Below are 23,010 nucleotides of genomic sequence, written 5' to 3'. Positions count from 1 at the left end.
TTAGCTAACATACTTGTTTGTACCTATTATATTTTCTTTTTCAGAAAGGTCTTTCAACTTCTACCAGGGATTTCAACCCGTTCAGTTTGGAGAGAAAAGCGATTTACTCAACAAAGGTTTGACATCAGTTGATTGGCCACCAGCAGGTGGGGCTTGGGGCTTGGGGCATGGCCCCCTCCAAAATACTATTGGCAGGGCTAATCATTAGAGAGAGTAGAAAAATCAGCACTACTGCATTACAACAAACTAACTTCAGTTTATAGACTATTGGTGCTTGTTTGCACTATCACGATACTTGGTTGGGACCAAAACTTCACTGACTACTGAATACATACATGTACTACAAATTTGTTACGTGCTCTTTGTTACAAATTATACCTTGATTCATTCCAGAATAAGACATCTGACATCCACACAATGGATCAAGATCTATTTGAGGAAGCCAGGGTCACAATTCAAATGAGGTCATGACCCTTAACCCTCCCATGGATTCCATGATACTTTGGATACAAGCAATGTCACTTATTGTCATCGCTATTGGAATATTGATCATAGCAACTGTACTTGTGATAGCACTAGTACTAGCAGGGGTCAGGTCAAAGGTTAACTGGGTCAAATCTTATAATTTCATTTTCTGGACAACTGTAAGGGATATGGGGCTCAAACTCAGTGACAACAAATCTCATGGCCAGGGAACATTTTGCAGGGGTCAGGTCAAAGGTCATGCACAGGTCAAATTTTAGAAATACAAGTACTGGACATCTGTAAGGGGTGCAGGTCTCAAACTCGGTGACAACAAACCTCGTGACCCGGGAAACATTAAGGTCAAAGGTCAGGTCAAACACCCCAGCTAGGTTTGTGGTCTATGACCACCATTTGCCACTAGTTGCCTTTGTGCCCTTTTCAAATTTTTCAAATTGCCTTGTATATTGGCTGCCCTTTCAAATGTTTAATTTGAGGGCTGGTCTGCCTCCTTCCTTACTTTGGAATCAGTCCATAATTTGTTTTACTTTTCAAGTTTCATATTAAATTTTAAGTTTTTAATACTTTAATTTTAGTAAAATATTAAGGGCTGGGGTATGAACGTTTGGACAGTATTTTGGGACATTAGAGCACATCAGACATATTGAATTGCATTCTGAATACGAAGAATGTCATTCTGATATCAAATAATTTTGATTTTTTGAAATTAGCAATTTAATACATATTTTATGGCAAATCATTAAAAGTTGATATTTTTGATATTTAACAGTACTTGAAGTAAACTTTATAAATCTGATGATTTATACTTAAAGTGTATGTAGGTGGGATAAAAGCTGACGATCAATTGAAAATTTTGACCTTTACAGTATTGAAGATATGGATTTTTTTTCCCAAAACACCAAAAAAATTAGGTCTTTTGGGAAAAAAATCCATATCTTCAATATGAAAGGTCAAAATTTTCAATTGACCGTCGGCTTTTCCTCCTGCTACATACACTTTAAGAATATATCATTAGATTTATATAATTTACATCGAGGACTGTTATAATGTCAAAATTTGAAAAATATCAAATTTTTATAATTTGTCATAAAATTTGTATTATATTGTGATTTTCAAAAATTAAAATTATTTGATATCAGAAGGACATTCCTCATAATAGGATGCAATTTGATGTGTCTGATGAGCTCCCAGGTCCCACAATAAATACTGTGTCAACGTCGTTACCCCAGCCCTTAATGCTGGCAAACAAGTTAATATGTGACCCCTCACCACAACTGAGCCCGGATGTCGCCAGTGCCACTATTGAGATATGCTCCATCGACCTTAACAATAAACAATAGGAAACAAAGGATTTATTGACTGTTTTATTGATTTTTCACTACTTAAATGTCAAGTACTATAGACATGATATACATCATTTTAAAGCTAATTTCAGGCAGAATATTTTGGTTGAATATCTCAAAAATGATGATTGGCGACTTCAGGGCTCAGTTGTGCTGAGGTCACATATTATTAGTCAGCATGAATCAGTTGCAAGTGTTTTTGTTGAACTTTAAGGGGTCTAACCCCTCATAATCTTAAATTAAAAAGGGCCTCATTTTTTTCCTGGCAGATGCTGAAAACTGCTATGTCAATTTTACATGAAAACTGCTGTATTTTGTCAATTTAGCACCAACAAATTATTAAAAATTAATCACCTCCATCCCTCCTCACTTTTCTATAAAGGTGGGGACGTGAAACAAATTTTAAATTTTGTGTGGCCTTATGAATAGTTTTTATCAAGCTTTCAAAATATGGGTTATTTGGTTGTCTGAAACAACGAAAACAAGTGTTGGACAACCGTAGACAAGTAATACCCACATCAGGGACTGCCTTTTGAGGAGAGCAAGAGCAATTGCTCTCTACTGCTCTCCTTAAATCTGATATGGAAGAGTGATTTTTAGCTCTCCTTAGTTGACCATTCTCTCCTTACATTCTATTGTAAATGCTCTAAACAGCTCTCCAGAAGAGCTATTTAATGCTCTCCTGCAAATTCCAAAGAACATGCATCTACATGGAAGCATACACACACCATGTACAGCTGACACAGTGTTCGAAATATGCCTCAAAAGTTACAGGCCAGCCAGGCTTGACCATAAAAAGTTACCGGTCAGCCGGGCCGGCAACTAGATGCCAATCAGAAAAGTTACCAGCCAGGCCAAAAAGTTACAGGCCTATGGCCGGCTGACCGGCCCTATTTCGAACGCTGAGCTGACACCTGCTAACCAGATGCCAGTCAGTGTTGTCAACAAATCCTGAAATTGCAAAAAGTTTCATGAAAATGTACTTTGCCTATACATTTGTACAGGAGTAAAATTTCCTGAACTCAGGAAATTTCCTGAAGACTAACAACACTGTTAAATGGTTGTGTACACCAAACACACAATTAAATCAGTGATGAATTGCAACATGATGGGGAATTACCTGAATGATAATTTCCATGACCCTCCACTGAGGTAAACAAGTGGAGTTATCACACTTTTTGAATCAATCGCATGCCTAGTACATGGGCCAAAGTGCACTTTGTCATATTCTTGTCTCAGACAGATTTGAACGGTGTCACTGGGAATGAGACACAACTGATGTTCTAAATTTTATTATTTATCCTGATCTGAAAGTATATTGATATTTTTAATGTTTAAAGTTTATTTTCTTATATAGAATTCTATAAATAATATTATTATTTTGATGAATAAAAGCAATTTTAAAAACAAAATCAATTCAGGTGGGGGGGGGGCAATCAACTTAAATTTTAGTAGGAGGGCGTGCTGCACTGCGGGCAGGAATTTGGAAACTAAGAACTAATTTTTGAAAAAATAGAGGCTTTTGAACTGAAATTTCAACATATTTATTAGTCTAGCTAGTGAACTAAAATTGGGCCAAATTATAGGCTGTGGAGCTAAGAAATTCCAATCTTGCCAAATTTGAGCTACAAAAAATTAATTGTCTGAGTTTTATTCAGGGTGAGGCTAAAGAACTGGAGCATGGTCCCCCAAATGTGGGTTTATGGAACTGTCAGAGAGCCTGACCGCCACACACTATACTTAGCTAACATACTTGTTTGTACCTATTATATTTTCTTTTTCAGAAAGGTCTTTCAACTTCTACCAGGGATTTCAACCCGTTCAGTTTGGATAGAAAAGCGATTTACTCAACAAAGGTTTGACATCAGTTGATTGGCCACCAGCAGGTGGGGCTTGGGGCTTGGGGCATGGCCCCCTCCAAAATACTATTGGCAGGGCTAATCATTAGAGAGAGTAGAAAAATCAGCACTACTGCATTACAACAAACTAACTTCAGTTTATAGACTATTGGTGCTTGTTTGCACTATCACGATACTTGGTTGGGACCAAAACTTCACTGACTACTGAATACATACATGTACTACAAATTTGTTACGTGCTCTTTGTTACAAATTATACCTTGGATTCATTCCAGAATAAGACATCTGACATCCACACAATGGATCAAGATCTATTTGAGGAAGCCAGGGTCACAATTCAAATGAGGTCATGACCCTTAACCCTCCCATGGATTCCATGATACTTTGGATACAAGCAATGTCACTTATTGTCATCGCTATTGGAATATTGATCATAGCAACTGTACTTGTGATAGCACTAGTACTAGTTCGGTGGGTGCCCTCATCACAGTTTGTCAAACTGATATTGAGCCGTTTTTATCATTTTATTCATTACTGGGAGAGGTGCCTGGACCCTCTCCAACTCGGGCAACAGTAATTACAAACAAGATCAATGATAATACATCACATATTGCAATTGAGGCACAAGAACTCGATGATGAAGAAATAGACCAAACATTTGATGTTCATAATGAAAAACAAGAAGACATTCCTAACAATCTTACAAAAGATGATACTTCAGAGATAGAAGAGGACACAAATGATTTCACACAAAAAACTGACCTTATGGAATGGCAAGAACAGTGTGCTACAACAAAAGACCCTGATTTAAATATCCTATTTGATGCTGAAAAGCTATGTGAGTCACAGGTTTTTGCACTAAACAGTGGAATATATGGATACTGGAGTAGCTCTCCGTTTCCTGCAATTCGTACTCCATGGGAGTCAATTCCAAGATGTGTATTTACATGTGACAGGTCAAGTGCGTACCTGGCAACAACATATCCATATGTTGACCCCGTGGTCGTTTCCAGGTATGGTAGTACCTTTTACGAATTATCTGATGCTTTGTTTGAGCGAAAAGGACAACCAACTATACTGCCCACTGGTTTCTACAATACAGAGTCTGCAAGTGATAAGGTTTTGATGGCTACAGTTGAATTTGGACCAAACAAATGGCCCACAGAAGCAGATGACTTGAACTTTGACCTTTACAATCTTCCATCACTGTTGGGCATCAGTAAGCTTGAAAGAAAAGTAGATGCCGAAGAAATTTCCATTTTTACACAGCCTTCTTTAGCACATCAGAGAAGTGAAAACAATCTTGTCACAAGTGACAAAAGACCAGACACACTCAATCCAATGACCAATGGAGCAGAGATGATAAAGGATAGCAAAGATGAAGATGATATAGATCTTGTAGTAGCCAAGCCTTCTCCATTGCTCGCAGTTCTCCATTGTTCAATGGATTATCAACAGAGCATCAACAACCTTGTTTCCACAGTAAAGCTTGACTCTGAGAAACAGCAGATGGGAGTGCCTTATGAAACATCAAAAGAAGCTTTCAAAGTGTCTACGATGAGCTTCAGCCCACAGAACATCTCTAGGACTAAAAGCACACTTGAAAGGTTGGAAGTGACTACAGACCAACATGAAATCTTATCTCATGATGGCAAACCTCAAACCACTGAACCAAATAGCGGTGCTGGTACAGCCACTGCATATGGTCAGCTTATCAAAACTGATGCACTATGCAGCATGAGTAAAAATAACTCCACTTGTTTCGGAATACTTATAATTTTCATCCACTGTTGCACAACTGCAAAAAGCTCTGCAGGAGAAGAAAAGCTTTCAACACAACAACCTGAGGAACCACTGGATGATCCTTCAACACCAGAGGCCATTGCAGACGCGAGTGTACCGCTGAAAGACCAGCATTCAGGTCTTCCTGCAAAGCAACCAATTGTTGTGTCTCCAACTGGCAATACAGAGTCATCAACCATTGTAACCAGCAAGGGTAGTGTAGACCAAGCAAATCAAAATGTTGACGCTGTTGTTGAATCAAACATTCCAAACACAGCATCGATGCTGAATACAGAAGCCAACTACCAAATTGCTTCAAGAGAAGTCGTCAACAAGAATGGTGATAAACCAGGAATTGATCATGCAAGCCAGCCTATCAGTTGCTCAGAACCGTCATTTGATTTACAAAGTAATGATATGATGGATACTTTGACTCAAGAGACGGATCAGTTCCAAAGCACTGCTGCTGAAAATCTCACTTCCATACAACCACCAGGAACCACCACACCACTACAGGAAAGTGATAATTTTGTGACCTCAAACACAGAATTACCTTGTACGGAGCTTTCAACTAAGATGCTTTATCAAGAACCAGAAATGGATAAAGTTTCTCTCAATTTATTCCAAAACCTTGACAACCAGGTTGATTCAAATGAGCCAACAGACACACACAGTCCCAAGGCAGGAAAGGAAACCTCTTCACAAGATGGACGAACTAAAAACAGCAAGAAATCCCATCAACATGATGACCATTCTGGAGGTGAGAGTTCAGAAGATGGAGGTGATGGTGAAGGTGAAGGTAAAAGAGGAGGTGGAGGTCCTGACCAAGGAAAATCCAGACCCAACCAACACACAATTAGAAACAAAAAAATGAAAGATCTAGAGTATTCAGAATCAAAGGGGATCAAATTTGGGGACATGGACATAGAGACCACAACTAAAGCAACACTGAAAGTTGACAGTGAGATGACCTGTGACATGCTGAAGAATACCATAGCAGCCTTACAGAAGGCAGTTAATCTACAGTGTGTCATCAAGGATGCTCCACCACCAACTACTGCTGACAACATAACATGGGAAACCGAAGAGGAAGGTGCCATACATAACATCTCTGATGGAGTGGTGGAAATTACTAATCAGATGGGTTTGTCTGAATCAGGTGGATTACAGGTACACTGTTATGCTGCCACCAATGATACCTCTAATCTACTTATCTTTAAGCAAGTCACCACAGTCAAAGAACGCATGAAGAGAGGAGTGCAACATGCCCATCGCATTGAGTCCCAGTACAGTCCTTCTGATGGCTTTACCTGGAGAAGAATGAAGGGAATTTCAGATGACACACAAAATGAAATTCAGAATCAAGTTCAGAATCTTCAGCCAGCACCTATAGAGGCCAGTCAAGATTCTGGATCCCAATTAGAAGAATATGATGCAGAATCTGCAAATGGCAGTGCTACAGAATCATGTAGAGAACCAACAGCTGAAGAACCTTCTGCAGAATCTGGCAACCCAACAACTTTGACACCAATGCATCACTATCATGTACCTACAACTCTTCAAAACATAATAGCCAATGTCCTTAATGCCATCCAATTGCAAGAATATAACTTCAGATCTAGGATGTCACAATGTGAGGACCAGCAGCATTTGCTCCCTGAAGAATCTGGTTTCCGAAACAAGAGAGGTCTGTCACAGGCAATGATGGCTTCACCAAATCTTAAGATGGTTATCCATTTCAATCTTGATACAGAATATAGGTATCTTCTCCTCAATGATGCTATCATCATCATTAAAAACTGCCAAGTCATGTGCATCCTTCCAATCAGTGAACTTCATTTAAATACCACTCAATGGTTACTTGCTGACTCAGAAGAAAGAAGATTCACTGTTGTATTAACTCCAAGAACATCCTCCACAGGTCCAACTCAAAGAATGGCTATCACTAGTTCAAGGTCTTACACTGGTTCAGTGTCAGGATGGTCCATCACTGGTGCAGCAACAGAAGAGTCTATCACTGGTTCAGGAAGAAGGTCCATTCATGGTTCAGGAACAGAAATATCCATCACTGGTTCAGGGACAGGAAGGTCCATTACAGCTTCAGCAAATGGAAGATCTATCAGTGATTCAGCAAAAACAAGAGCCGTCAGTGGTTCAGAAACAGAAATGTCCACCACTGGTTCAGAGACAGGAAGGTCCATCATGGCTTCAGCGTATGGAAGGTCTATCACTGATTCAGCAGAAAGAAGATCTGTCAGTGGTTCAGGGACAGAAATGTCCATCACTGGTTCAGTGAAAGGAAGATTCATCAATGATTCCAGTAAAAATTGGTCCCCCGCTGTATCAGTTCACAGAGATAGCAGTAAGCAAATTTCAACTTCGACGCATATGTACCAAGAAAAGATGATGGATCAAACCCAACAGATGATTAGAACACCAAGATTCAAAAGAGGCTGCAAAATTTCTCCAAAGCAAGGTAGATACAGAAGGCATTTCTGCACCAAAATCAAACATCCTGAGGCTGCCACAAAGAGTAGCAGGAGAGTAGTCAAAAAGTACTATACACAGACCAGAAAAGGTTCATGTAAACAAAAACTGCTTATCAGCAAGATAGTCAATCATCGCAAGTCTACTGCTGCTGCACATCACAAGAAGAAGAAATTGATTGAGAAAGAAGCAAGATGGAAAGCAAGCCATCTGAAACATCAACATCAGCAAGATGGCAGCCATCAAGCTACCAGAGATCCAGATTGGGACCAGAGACATCAGTGTTTTTCCAATCTTCAAAGGGAAATAACTCACAAAAGAAGAAGTTGCACTACTTTGAATAAGTCTACTGATGCTGTCAATGGGAACAGCAGCGGTGAGAGTGATGGCGATGATGATGGTAGTAAATATGATAACGATGATGATGATGATGATGATGATGATGATGATGATGATGATGATGATTATGATGATGATGATGATGATGATTATGATGTCGGCAGAAAAGATAGAAACAGCCAAAACTTTCATAAGTTCATTAATGATTACAACTCTCCAGTGCCAGCACCTTCTACCACCGGTGCTGCCTTTGTGGCTCAAAATGGAGAAAATATTGACCAGGTAAAGACAAGCAAACTTCTGGCATATGCTCAAAGAAACTGTTGTTCACCACCAGATCATGATGAAGACATGACCATGAACACTGAGAAAATTTATATTCAAGTGAACATCAGCCATGATAAAACCCATTCTGACAGTGGAAGCAACAATAACTTATGCATACCTGATGATGAGAGCAGCTCATATAATGCAGAAAATGATGGAAATAGCTATCCTAGTGAAGCACAAGATGAAAACTGTAGCATCATCAGTGTAGCAAAAGACGAAGATAGAAGCACACCTAGCGCAGCAAATGCTAAAGAAACAAGCACACCTAGTGCAACAACATATGAAGTTAGAGGCACACCCAGTGCAGAAAAAGATGAAGATAGTAGTAGTAAACCTAATGGAGTGAAAGATGAAGGCAGCCGCACACCTAGTGCAGATGAAAATAGCTGCACACCTCGTGCAACAAAAGATAAAGATAGAAGCACATCTAGTGCAGTAAAAGATGATGATAGAAGCACAGATAGGGCAGCAAAAGATGACGACAAAGGCATGCAAAGTGCAGAAAAATATGAAGATAGCAGTAGTAAACCTAGTGGAGCGAAAGATGAAGGGAGCAGTACACCTAGTACAGCAGATGAAAACAGGTGCACACCTCGTGCAACAAAAGATAAAGATAGAAGCACACCAAGTGCAGTAAAAGATGACAATAGAAGCACAACTAGGGAAGCAAAAAATGAAGACAAAGGCATACCCAGTGCAGAAAAAGATGAAGATAGTAGTAGTAAACCTAGTGGAGTGAAAGATGAAGGAAGTTGCACACATAGTGCAGATGAAAACAGCTGCACACCTCGTGCAACAAAAGATAAAGATAGAAGCACATCAAGTGTAGTAAAAGATGATGATAGAAGCACAACTAGGGAAGCAAAAAATGAAGACAAAGGTACGCCCAGCGCAGAAAAAGATGAAGATAGTAGTAGTAAACCTAGTGGAGTGAAAGATGAAGGGAACCGCACACCTAGTGCAGCTGATGAAAATAGCTGCACAACTTGTGCACCAAAAGATAAAGATAGAAGCACACCAAGTGTAGTAAAAGATGAGAATAGAAGCACAACTAAGGAAGCAAAATATCAAGACAAAGGCACGCCCAGCGCAGAAAAATATGAAGATAGCAGTAGTAATCCTAGTGGAGCGAAAGATGAAGGAAGTTGCACACATAGTGCAGATGAAAACAGCTGCACACCTCGTGCAACAAAAGAGAAAGATAGAAGCACATCAAGTGTAGTAAAAGATGATGATAGAAGCACAACTAGGGAAGCAAAATATCAAGACAAAGGCACAACCAGTGCAGAAAAATATGAAGATAGCAGTAGTAAACCTAGTGGAGTGAAAGATGAAGGAAGTTGCATACCTAGTGCAGCAGATGAAAATAGCTGCACACCTCGTGCAACAAAAGATAAAGATAGAAGCACACCAAGTGCAGTAAAAGATGATGATAGAAGCACAGCTAGGGCAGCAAAGGATGAAGACAAAGACATACCCAGTGCAGAAAAATATGAAGATAGCAGTAGTAAACCTAGTGGTGTGAAAGATGAAGGAAGCCGCACACCTAGCGCAGATGAAAACAGCTGCACACCTCGTGCAACAAAAGATAAAGATAGAAGCACACCAAGTGCAGTAAAAGATGATGATAGAAGCACAGCTAGGGCAGCAAAGGATGAAGACAAAGACATACCCAGTGCAGAAAAATATGAAGATAGCAGTAGTAAACCTAGTGGTGTGAAAGATGAAGGAAGCCGCACACCTAGCGCAGATGAAAACAGCTGCACACCTTGTGCAACAAAAGATAAAGATAGAAGCACACCAAGTGTAGTAAAAGATGATGATAGAAGCACAGCTAGGGAAGCAAAAGATGAAGACAAAGGTACGCCCAGCGCAGAAAAATATGAAGATAGCAGTAGTAAACCTAGTGGAGCGAAAGATGAAGGCAGCCGCACACCTAGTGCAGGAGATGAAAACAGCTGCACACCTCGTGCAACAAAAGATAAAGATAGAAGCACACCAAGTGTAGTAAAAGATGATGATAGAAGCACAACTAGGGAAGCAAAGGATGAAGACAAAGGTACGCCCAGCGCAGAAAAATATGAAGACAGCAGTAGTAAACCTCGCGGAGCGAAAGATGAAGGAAGTTGCACAAACAGTGCAGAAAAATATAAAGATAGCAGTAGTAAACCAAGTGGAGTGAAAGATGAAGGAAGCTGTGCACCTAGTGCAGCAGATGAAAACAGCTGCACACCTTGTGCATCAAAAGATAAAGATAGAAGCACATCTAGTGCTGTAAAAGATGACGATAGAAGCACAACTAGGGAAGCAAAGGATGAAGACAAAGGCACAACCAGTGCAGAAAAATATAAAGATAGCAGTAGTAAACCAAGTGGAGTGAAAGATGAAGGAAACCGCACACCTAGTGCAGCAGATGAAAATAGCTGCACACCTTGTGCACCAAAAGATAAAGATAGAAGCACATCAAGTGCAGTAAAAGATGACGATAGAAGCACAACTAGGGAAGCAAAATATCAAGACAAAGGCACAACCAGTGCAGAAAAATATGAAGATAGCAGTAGTAAACCTAGTGGAGTGAAAGATGAAGGAAACCGCACACCTAGTGCAGCAGATGAAAACAGCTGCACACCTTGTGCACCAAAAGATAAAAGCACATCTAATGCAGGAAAAGATGAAGACAGAAGCACACATAGTACAGCATCTGAAATGAGGTAGGAAGTAAACACAACACATAAAGTAATTATCCTTCAATATAAGATAATAACTCAAAATACACGCATCAAATTTTAAAACTGAAACAGTAAAAAGAAACCCAGTTTTGTTCTGAAAATTTTGATGTTTTAATAGCCTAAAAGTTTTTGCCGTGGTCTCCTTTTGAATGAAAAATGTGCAGATTCAAAAGTTTGAATAGCTTTTTGTGGAACATTTGAATTTGCATCTTTTTTCATTCAAAGAATCATTGTGGCTACAAATTTTGAGCTATCCAAAAAAATGCTGTATCAAAATTTGAGAACTAAAATGGATTTAAATTTGATAGATTTTGAGTTATTGTCACATTACAAAGGGGGTAATTTCTTTATGTGACGTGTTTACATGTACATGTATTGAGTGTGGGGGCTAGAGTGGTATACATTTGTATATTCACAAATTTCTCTCTTATATTGTGACGTGTTTTTTTGTTGGGATAATTGTTTCCATTAATTCTTAATATGAGGAATTTCCTTCTGAGTAATATCAAATAATTTAGATTTTTTTTTAAATTGGCAATAATACAAATTTTATGGCAAATAATTAAAAATTTATATTTTTTTTATTTTTCATATTCCTCAAAGTAAAAATTTATAGATCTAATGATATTTACTTAAAGTGTATGTAGCTGGGAGGAAAAGCCGACGATCATTTGTAAATTTAGACATTTTGTATTGAAGATATACATTTTGTCCCCAAAAGACCTAAATTTTTTCATGTGTTTTGGGCAAAAAATCTATCTTCAATATGAAAGATCAAAATTTTCAAATGATCGTCGGCTTTTCCTCCCAGCTATATACACTTAGAAGTAAATGTAAATATTACTAAATTTTACTTCGAAGACTGTTACATGTCAAAAATATCAACTTTTAATAATTTGCCATAAAATGTGTATTATATCGTGAATTTCAAAAAATCCAAATTATTTGATATCAGAAAGACATTCTTGTATTCAGAATGTCAGTTCGATATGTCTGATGTGCTCTCATGTCCCACAAAAAATACTGTTCAAACATTGCTAGCTTAAAAATATGAAAATTAATGAAATGGAGCTAGCAAATCTGTTCTTTCCCAGTCAGAATACAAACTTTGTAAATTAACAATTGCAGCTCTCAAAATTGAAATATCTGTCTAAATTTACTAGTTGTATACAAAATATTGACATCTGTCTTTCTTTTATTCTAGATTTTATGTGTGGTCTTTGCATCAGTGTGTGGATCATGGTATAAGCTTAGACCTGTTTTCATGCCCTAACCTCCCATGATATCTTTTTACAACTACAAACTTTTTCAAACATATGTTTCTTTTAAAAACCTTACAAAGTTACCTTTTCAGAGTCTTGCATGCTTTTGAAGTGCACATTTAAAAAAAAAATGCAAAATCTATCAATTCAAGTGAACAAATTCACCATAAGACAATAGTTGTGTGAACTCATATCAAAGTCAAAATCTATTGGATAGGGGCATCTTTGAGCTTCAATGAATGATTTACAACATAATTATATTTTATTATACTTCAATTTTACTTATAGAACTAGAGGAGGACAATCCAATGGACATCATAGCGCTGCTTACAGTAGACCTATCATAACACAGTCAGATGCTAGCACACAGCCCTACCACCATTATCTTCAAGATTACATTTATGTTGCGCTCAGCAACCGTATGACTACATGTAGCCAGCAAACTGAAGAAGTTCTACGAGATGCAGCAGCAAATTGCCGTGAGCCACCTTCGCATGTGTATCAGCCCCAGTTGAACTCAAACAGCAGACATATGCAGGTATGCCAGGTATCAGGAGCGTTAACCCCCGATAGGGGGTGAATGGCCCCCTAAATTTAAAAAATAATAATTTTTCACCCTCCATATATTGAGAATGTGCAAGCTCGCGGTGAACTCTGACCCTCTACTTTTGGACCTTACTCCTACCCCTGACTACAACTGCAAAATATTTTTCACCCCCGAGATTTAATTTTCACCCCATGTATTTGGATTTTCTACAAGCTCGGGAGTGAAAAACACGGGAAAACAACCCCCGACTTTCGGGCCTTAATGCTACCCCTGCCAGGTATTAGACTAATTCCAATTAGCCGTCTACACTTCGCATATTGTGTATGCTTCGTAGTGACGACTGATTATCTTACAGCCCATATCATGACGGACTTCTGAAAACTATTCAATGCGACTTTGGTTGTGCGCCGTAACGCGACTGACTAGTGGCGCCCGTGTACCGCGCTGCTGTACCGCGCCGCTGTGACAAGATCGCGCACTGAACTTCTAAAAACAACAAACTCGGTCAAAAGATCAATTTGGACACAACTGCGCATGCTCTATGCCACAGGAATCCTGTTGCAAAATCCGTCACTTTTTTTCCACGTAGTTTTCTCAGTTGTCAATCCAGACGGTTGACGACTGAGGGCAGCAGTCTAGCCAGGTATCATACATGAAGTATTAACTGTCCACCTAAAGCTAGCAATGGTTTCTGGTACCATGCCCAGGGATAAATCAAGGGTTGCAGGACTAAGTCGCCAATCATAGTCCTCAAGATATATTTAAAGACAACTATAGTATAAAGTTTGGCAAACTTGAAATAAATACAAATGTTGCTGCAATTGGTTTTATGTGCAGGCAGACTTGTCATGCCTGTAAGATTTGACAAGTTTAAATCCCGTATCCATCAAGATCCAAGAACGGTCAGTGAGCCATTTGTAAAAGTAAGTTTTGTAAATCAAGACTTTGCAATATATATCTTGCATCATTCATTCTTTTATAAACATCTGTATTAAAGCCCTAATGTATATAAATATGATTTCATTCAAATCTGAATTCAGTTATTTTCTCCCCCAAATTAGTGTGGCCAGATCAAGATCACACAGCACTACAAAACAGCAACACTGCTGATGAAATCAACTGATGGTTGAAGAAATGTCCAGAAAGCTAAGTTTTGACCGGTCTTGATATGATAAAATTTCTTGATGTTATGGATAAACTACAGACCTGATGAATTTATTCAAGGAATCACACTTCACTACAGGCATGTACACAGTCCCTTACTCATTCAGACCATGTCATCTTATTTCATTTCTCCAGGGCTACTTACCAGTACCTAAAGCTGACAGACAAGCTGGATCTGTTGCTTTACAGATGGAAGAACAGAAAGAAGAAGCAGGAAGATGCCAAGATGATGATGATGGAGATGACTTTTAGATGACAGATTGCAGCTACATCTGAAAACTGAAATGAAAGTAATATGTGACACGATCAAGGGAAATGAGTCGGATGTCGCTAATATTGATATTAAGATATTGGTAAAGAAAGTGTTCAAATTCTTTTGTTTTATAGTGTTTTCAGCGATTGATAAATTGACTTAACTTTGCGAAGAAAAGTTGTATCAACATGGGATTTTCAGTTTCTGAAAGCTTTGAATGTCTTCTTTAGACACATAAGTAGAACTCATTTTCGACTTGGGTCAACATGCGACTCATTCCCCTTGATCATGTCACATATGTCATGACCTGTTATTGAGAAGGGTACCATAGGCGACAAAAACACCCTGTTTTACGGGCATTACCGACCCAGCTTTTGCGTTCTGGGAGATTTTTGTTGTTGTTGTTGCTAAAATCATGTAAAATCAGCCACTTGGGATATTGATTTATTTTTACATATGCTTGCAAAATGTCATCAATTTTTTGCCAGATTTTTCAAGCTTTTGGTGATGGGCAGGGTTGTCACCAGGACCAAAAAAGTACTGGTTAAAATATTTAAGGTGAAGCGTAGCGGGCGAAGCTCTGGCGCCTTGCACTATCTTTTTAGTAAACGCTAGGGATTGGGGAATAGGCTTTGAGGGTAGCACCCCACTAAAAAAAAATTTCTTGCTCTTTTTATGATGAAATATCATCATCCACTTCCGAAATGTAAAAAAATAAAAAATAAAAATGTAATTTTTTTTTTTTTTTTGTGAGTGCCAGACGGCCCCGGACAGTGCCGGATGGCCCCGTCCGGCGTAGTGACAACCCTGGTGATGGGTCATATTAGCCTCCAGAAAAAAAAATAATGAAAATTTTAAAAAATCACAACCGATCGGTCCTACTTGAAAAGTCTACCTGCAAAACCTGAGACAAATTTATCTTATATTCGTCTCAGCGCAAAACAGGGTTAGTTTGTTTTCGTCGCCTTAGGGGTAATATTTTGGAAATGCAGATTTAATGTTAAGTTGACAGACAATGAAATAAGCTTTAAAATGATACCATTCTGGTTTCCATAGTGGTTTCCATTATGAAGGTACATGTATGACGAAAAACTAATGAATTTTGTATAAAATTTCTTTATATTGCACATTTTAATCATCAATATCTCAGAACAAGTCTGGCCGACTTAAGGTATGTGTAGTAACATGTCACATATACAGGCAAGTAAGTGAGTAACAGCAGAGCTTACATTTTACTTTTCTAACAACTGGTCTGCTGTTTCAGCTTGGGCAAGTTGATAATCGAGGTGGCTGTGTTTTACAACTTGCCCATCAGCATTTAACAGCTTACCCCATGCATTTACAGCTGAATTTGTCCAATGGACCTGTGGTAAATGCACGCTCTGAAACTTTTGAAACACCCAGTGGCATACTGAGCCAAAGGGCGCACACTTTCTAAATCATCCTGACCTGCTACTAAAGTGATTTTATTGGAAGACAATTTTCAATTTTATTGCCAAAATGAATGAGCCAAAATTAGGACATTTGTGGTCTAAAGCCAGGCCAAAGGAAGGTGTACATTTACAACTTTTGGTCAATTCTTGCCTTTCACAATCGATGCGCCGCCAGCGGTTGCTCTTAGCAGTCAAATTTTTGACTCGTGAGTCGACAACGCCCCATTGAATTTTCAGTCAAGTGTGATAATAAACATGTTGAAAACAGCTCCACGAAGGATTCCCTGTGATCAATAGATAGAAAATGGATCTACTATAATTGTAAATTGTTGTTTAAGTGTGCATTCGCATGTAACATCATTATAATGACATTTAAACCCACAACGAAGTATGTTCCTGTATTGTATTCGTATTACACGGGCTTTGGGTGTCGACTCATTTTCCCATGATGCACTGCGTATTTTGGCCTCAACCCAGCGACCGCTGGAGGCGTATCGTATTGTGAAACGCAAGAATTTTGTCTTGGTATTTCAAGCGAGGGGTACCAGGTGATTAAAAGAGCATTACCCCCTTTTAAAACAAATTCCTTGCTCATTACCATACATTGTAGTTACATGTAGGCTCCATTTCCAAAAATTTCTGCGAAACTTATATTCCTGCATATATACATGACGGGATGTAGCTATGGTGGGCGGTGGCGGGCAGCAGAGCCTGGCACTCAGATTTAGAGCCCACCACTGATAAACAATTTAAGCTCTAGCACCCAGCACTCAAGTGTCAAAAATTGCAAAATCACATAGAATTTGGCCAAATTTAGGCAATTTTCAATAAAATTGTCAATTTCACAAAAAATTCTCTCAAATACCACCCGGCTCTAATAGGATGGTGTTCTTCCTTTGTATTATATTTTCTTTTTAGTAAATTACTTTCTTACTCAGAGAGTAAAGAGAAATTTATATCTCACAAAATATTTAAAGTATAAACATGTAAATAGTAAACTATTGTACTGTAAAGCTGAATTTATACTCGATCGTTTAAATTACAGAAAAGCCATTCTCACGCATGCTTAGGCACCAGAAACAAATTTTTTCGATCTTTGGATCGACCGTTGATGCTGCTTCGATGTCTGTTATTAATGAACTATCAACTAATTAATAAGAATTAATGCTAAATTTATATCGGTCAATATCACTAATAATTACTATATTATGATAATTGACAATAGTAAATTAATTGATTTCATAAATAACACGGATCAAACAAGCATCGATGGTCGATCGAAAGATCAAACTAATTTGTTTCTATTGCCTTAGTATTTATTATCTATTTCACCTTTCTCGATCATTAACTTTCGGAAATGAATTAATTCAAAACAATAATTATTGACAGCAGTGGATGTTCTAACAATATTTTGTGGCATTTTGTATATTTAAATTGTCGTCTGCGATCGTGATCGCTGTGATTCGTATAAATACAAAAGCGACATTGCCCATCGCTTTTCAAAAGCGGTGAATCGCCATTCGCTTCGTGATCAAGTATAAATTCAGCTTAAAATTTAAACATGTTTCCTGTGACCTGCTCCCACCAAAATGAGTTAAGGTCAAAAATCCGTGAGATTTGGAAAAAAGAAATGCGGAATCATTCAAAAAAAAAAAAAATTTTAGTTTTTCCGGAAATATTCTGCGAAAATCTGATTTTTTTTCTCCAAATACCATGAAAAAAGTCTGGAATAATAAAAAAAAAAAGAAAAAAAAAAATCGCATTTCGCATTTGTTTTCAAACCACTCGTGAGCTTTGAGACAAACCATTTTTTTTTTGGCCTAAGCAGTACTGAATAGTGGGATATTTCACTGGTTAATTTTTCGCCATTTTATCAATTCTGGACAGTTTAGCGGGTGTTTAATTCATGTTTCTAAATATATTCACATTAAGTACTATGTGTAATAAATAATTTCAATGGGTAAAAATTTGCAGCTGCCTGTTCGACTGTGAAAAGTGCAAAAATTAAACACCCCCACCACTGTACAATAAACAAACATGGCAAAATTCAATAGAAAACAAAGGAATTTCTGGAGAAAATAATTTGAGTTATGATAGCCAAAGCAAGCAGTAATCCTAACTTGTTTGGAATGATTTTAAAACAAGAATACAAAATTCAAATCTGGAATATCCTAGAACAGGTGTCCGCAAATAGCGGCGCCCCCCGTGGCTTCCTGAGTGGGGCACAGCGCTGTTTGGATGTTTAAAAAAAACCATAAATAAATAAATTTTTCAAAAAAATCAAATCAAACCCTCTGATCAAACTTCATCCATCAGGAATATCTCCAATATTACATTTCAACATTAAACAATGCGAGTCCCATGTTATCCTTGTAACGACAGGCTAAAATATTACAAAATGTTGCACCAAATGGTGTCATTTGCACCTCAATTTTCAAAAAATCAATAGCTTCAGAGGGGGGACACCCCCCTCTTACTCCCCCGGCGGTGCTAAAGCACCGCAATGGCTGCTTCGCAGTTTTCTTTTATTTGACGTGGCACTTCAACAAATCTATTTGAGGAAGCCTGTCCTAGAAAGTCAATTTGTCCAACTTCATAATGCTCATTGCTCATTTGGTGTGAGCAGGTTACATATAGATATTATTGAAGGAAAAAAAGAAGAATTGAAATCACAAAATAAATTCAAACACAGATTTTAATTATATAAATTAAGTCTACATGTAGAATGAACAGAAAAAGAGCATGAATGGGGTAGTGTAAAGTGGCATAGACAGAGTAGAAAATAGAAAATGCAGAAAATGAAATTTTGCAAAATTAAGCTTTTTTCCACCTTAAATATTTTGAATGCAAATTTAGCAAAAGCCCAAGCAAACCACATTACTGATATTAAAATCCAATGAAATTAACAATTTTTTGCTCTCTCATACTCGGGAAATCTGCCGAGGGGCCAATTTGTTTATAAACTTAATTAATTTACAAACTTTCTTTTTTGTGGAGTGATTCTAGAAAGTGGTGAATTTTAGGGATTCTTTACAAAACTGAAAAGAAAACAGAATTGACCTTTTTAGAAATTGGAAAACATCCACCCAAATTTACAAATTTTCTTAAAAGTTATAAAATGTGCTTTCACATTTTGGTATTTTTAGGCAAAATAACACAAGGTGTAACTAAAGGGATTATCACTAAAGGTTTTCATTTCTGATTTGCCAAACCATTCATCAAATAAACGCCCCCACCACTTTTTTCAACCAAGATGTTTCAAAAATTCCGATATTTCCATCCTATCTTGTGTAGTAAGCTTACCAAGTTGCTCACATGGTTGATAATAGCATCAATAATCTGCATCTGAAACCCGGAAGTGAACCAATAGTCAGTGTCAAAAGGTCATAGTTCGTCATTTTAGCGTGACTTTTAAGCTTACCTAATGATTTTAACATGAATTGTTGTGCTAAAAATGACCTCTAATAAACGCCCCCCCTTGGGAAAATGTAACGCCCCCGGGGGCCTTTATTTGATGAAATACGGTAGTTTATATGTAACCATCTTTGTTTTATTATGTGATGATCTTTCTCAGTAAAAATGGTGATTGAATCCGGGGTTCCGGTACTCAAATTTGGTTTTGATAGGGGTGTGCCACTGAAAAAGTGGACCCATCATTATACCAATTTTTTTTTAAATTTGTACCCATCGATATATACCAAAAGTCAAATGTGTTGGCCGAATTTGGCTTAGTTTTTACCAATTTTCCCAAAAAAGTTTGGCTAGATTGATAAATTTTTGAAAAAAAGACCCATTCATAATATATACCAAATTTGGCTTAGAAAAGGGGTCATTATACCAAATGGCAGAAAATGCTGCCCATGTTTGCGGCACGTCCTTGTATGGTCTAGGCCCTACTATACTGAGTACCACCCCACCCCGGATTGAATCATGAGGTTGTCAGAGAAATCATGCCAAAAAATTAGAATAAAAATGTGCAATTTGATCAACATCAGACTCATTCTGCTTGATTTTATTGTTCACATTTATTATCAAACAAGAATTATGATGTGATCAAGGGGAATGAGTCACATGTCGACCCTGGTCGAAAATGAGTTTTACATTTGTTTCTAAAAGAGGACATTTAGAGCTTTCAAAAACTGAAAACCCCATGTTGATATGACTTTTCTTTGCGAAGTTACGTCACTTGATCAATCGCTGAAAACAATATATAAAAACAAAAGAATTTTACCACTTTCTTTGCCACTATCTCAAAATCAATATTAGCGACATCCGACTCATTTCCCTTGATCGTGTCACAATTTGTCTTTAAAAACAATTACGCAATAGACCGTAAAAATATGCGGTATAAAGTGCATAGCAGTTTTGCCTGTTTTGGTGTACTTTTATATTATTCAACATAAACATAACTGATCCCGAACTTGGGTTGCCACATGGCACTTGCCAGTCTCCCAATGAAAGTCAAAGTTTTACTTGAGAACTCTAGCTACGAATTTGCACAAGATAGTTGCGCATCTGATGCTAGAGTACACTGTATGTTGCTATCTTTTTTCAGTCGGTCAGCTGTGATATTTTTTGCAACGGATGTCATTTATGGAATTTTGATAAAATTTATTTTGATGAGTCATATTGATATTGATTGAGTAAAGATTGCCTATTTTGAACAATCCAACATTTTGCTGACGTGCAATTTTAGCAACATTTTTGATGCGATCACCCGCCGTGGCTGTGTTTACTTCTGAACTTCCATTGCTTTACACAATGTCATGCTTCAGCGAATGCCCACTAGATTTGAATGAAACGTCGCGTCGCATCACCATCAGTGATTCGGTGAGTGAGCAAATTTGAGCAATCAAAGTTAAGTTTTAAAAATCTAAGCGATGAGTTGATGACTCTACAGTACACATATGTAGTTCCATCATGCTAGTCCATGGACATTAAGTCAATGATTGACTGTCAAGCAATGCATGTGTCGATGCAATGAGCAAGGCTGCCAAGGCTGCATAATTTTGACCCTGATCGTCAAGATCGTTCTGTCCACATCTTTTTTAGAACCATACCTAGTTCCGATGGTCATGATATCTTGGTATTACAAAGCAGCAAAATCAATTAAAGCTAAGGATTCACTTCCTACATAAATCTAGCGACTGTTGGAGTACGAAAAATAAATAAATAAAGCTTACCCATCAGTAATTTTTCTCCCCGCGAGATGTCTGGATTACGCGCATGCGCAATGGAAATTATCCTTAGTCATAGCTCGTATGCTAGACCCAAGTTCTGATTGGCTCGCAAACTTTTTCTTGTGGTGGTGTTGATGAGTGCTGTGGGATTGTGTGATTTGGTTATTGATTGAAAACTGACAAGTTGTCAAAAATTGCAACAATATGTTTGTGACCACTTTCTCGCAACAAAAAAAATGCTGAAAGGTCGACAGACCTTTAAAAACACACAATAAAAAAAAAAAGAACATCATCACGTATGCCTTGATTGTTCGTAGAAAATTACATTCTTACAAAAGAAATCATAAAACAACATATATCCTTGTCAAAAAGTAAACTTATAACACAGTACGGGCCAAGTTGAAGCAAGATAATGTCAAAAAGTACACAAAACAAAGTCACTATGATATTTTCCCAGCACCGAAACAAGTCAGATATCCATTTTCTTCCCAAATGTATAAGCCTAAGGCGTTATCTGTATCATCTTATGAAAGATAGGCATTTCATTTTTTCCATATTATTTTTCTTGTCTGTGTTTTTTCTCCGCAATTTACGTTGCCGTTAATTTAGTCTATAGACAAGAGACAAGAAATAATTTGTAATTCCCTGTGTTTTTACGCTGCTGACATTATCCAATAAAGATATCAGCATCAAAAGTTTGTTGCCCCCCCCCCCCCCATTTGGGACATGGGATTTTAGGGGGTTGCGACACCCTATACAAGCGATTTTCTCGAAAATAAGACCTTCTTCCAATATTTTGATGTTAAGCCCATGCATTCATGTCTAAGAGTTTTAATTTTGGTAGAAATGATCGACTTACACAATGCAGATTTTTTTTTTTAATCGATTTAAAAATCGTATGGCTAAAATAGCTAATTTCAAGATCGTTTTAGCTCTTCCAATATGGATTTGAATATGCAAAATCGTTATAATAAACAAAACGTGTGAAACACAAAATTAAATATTATACATTTGCGCGACATTTGAAATTAAAGTTGGAACCAATAATTAATTAATCTCGAATTAATTCAGTGAAGCATAATATAACAAAAGTCGTGTTCACACGGTCGGACTTAAGTGAGTTATTACCGGTAATAGGTGTCTTACAACCAGTAATATTTACTTAATATTACCGGTAATAAACGACTTTTAATAAGTGACTTAAAAGTCCGACAGTGTGAACACGGCTTTAGATATTCAAAAACAGTTACTCTGTTAGCCTAATCCAAGGTCTAGTGAGCATTATCCAACGTAGGCCCTTTTTGAAAGCTTTTGAAGCCGGGTTTTGAAGTTACCAACATTTATGTACATGTTTGGGAGTATCTTGTCAGTCTAGATCTATATCAGTCCAGATAGAGACTTAAAGCCATAATTATTATAACATTTGCTGAGGAGAACGCCCTCAAAAAAAGTTTAAATTCTGGTTTTTACACGATTGTAATGTACTGTAGTCAATAAAGATACTCTGCAAAAATCAAGACTTTAGGTGCTGTAGTTTTGTCAAAATCCGAGATTTTGAATAAAACGATGGAACGGGCGTTTTATTATTACGATGGAAATATTAGTCGAACACGTATGCACAGTACGTACACGGCGTGCGGGATAGGCCTACACATACATACACACATCGTACCGTATTACAACCGCAGGAGTAACATGCATGGGCGCTATAGGTAAATTCCAATTTTCTATGATTTACCTCACTTGTTCGGCTCAAAATTAAAAGGGGACATATCTGACAGTAAAAGCTAACATTTTATAGAAAATAAATGAAGAGCTT

The 23,010-nt window shown here is 37.6% G+C and overlaps 1 protein-coding gene and 1 long non-coding RNA gene across 2 annotated transcripts in view; one reads left to right on the top strand and one right to left on the bottom strand.

The window, feature by feature from the left end:
* The window catches only part of LOC140165047 (mismatch repair endonuclease PMS2-like), a 128,206-nt gene extending 113,604 nt beyond the window's left edge, over nucleotides 1–14,602 (bottom strand). Inside the window, exon 1 of the mRNA XM_072188465.1 lies at nucleotides 14,471–14,602. The gene's annotated coding sequence lies outside the window, so the exon portion shown is untranslated. The remainder of the gene's footprint in view (nucleotides 1–14,470) is intronic.
* A 721-nt stretch (nucleotides 14,603–15,323) lies between these two features.
* On the top strand, nucleotides 15,324–20,000 carry LOC140165048 (uncharacterized). The gene is made up of 2 exons (XR_011860620.1): nucleotides 15,324–17,610; nucleotides 17,837–20,000. It is a non-coding gene; the product is annotated as an uncharacterized lncRNA (long non-coding RNA).
* Nucleotides 20,001–23,010: the final 3,010 nt, after the last annotated feature.

This window comes from Amphiura filiformis, chromosome 11 (assembly GCF_039555335.1).
Source record: "Amphiura filiformis chromosome 11, Afil_fr2py, whole genome shotgun sequence".
Lineage (NCBI taxonomy): Eukaryota > Metazoa > Echinodermata > Ophiuroidea > Amphilepidida > Amphiuridae > Amphiura > Amphiura filiformis.
Note: the sequence above shows the minus strand (reverse complement) of the source record. Positions and strands in the feature narration are given on the sequence as shown.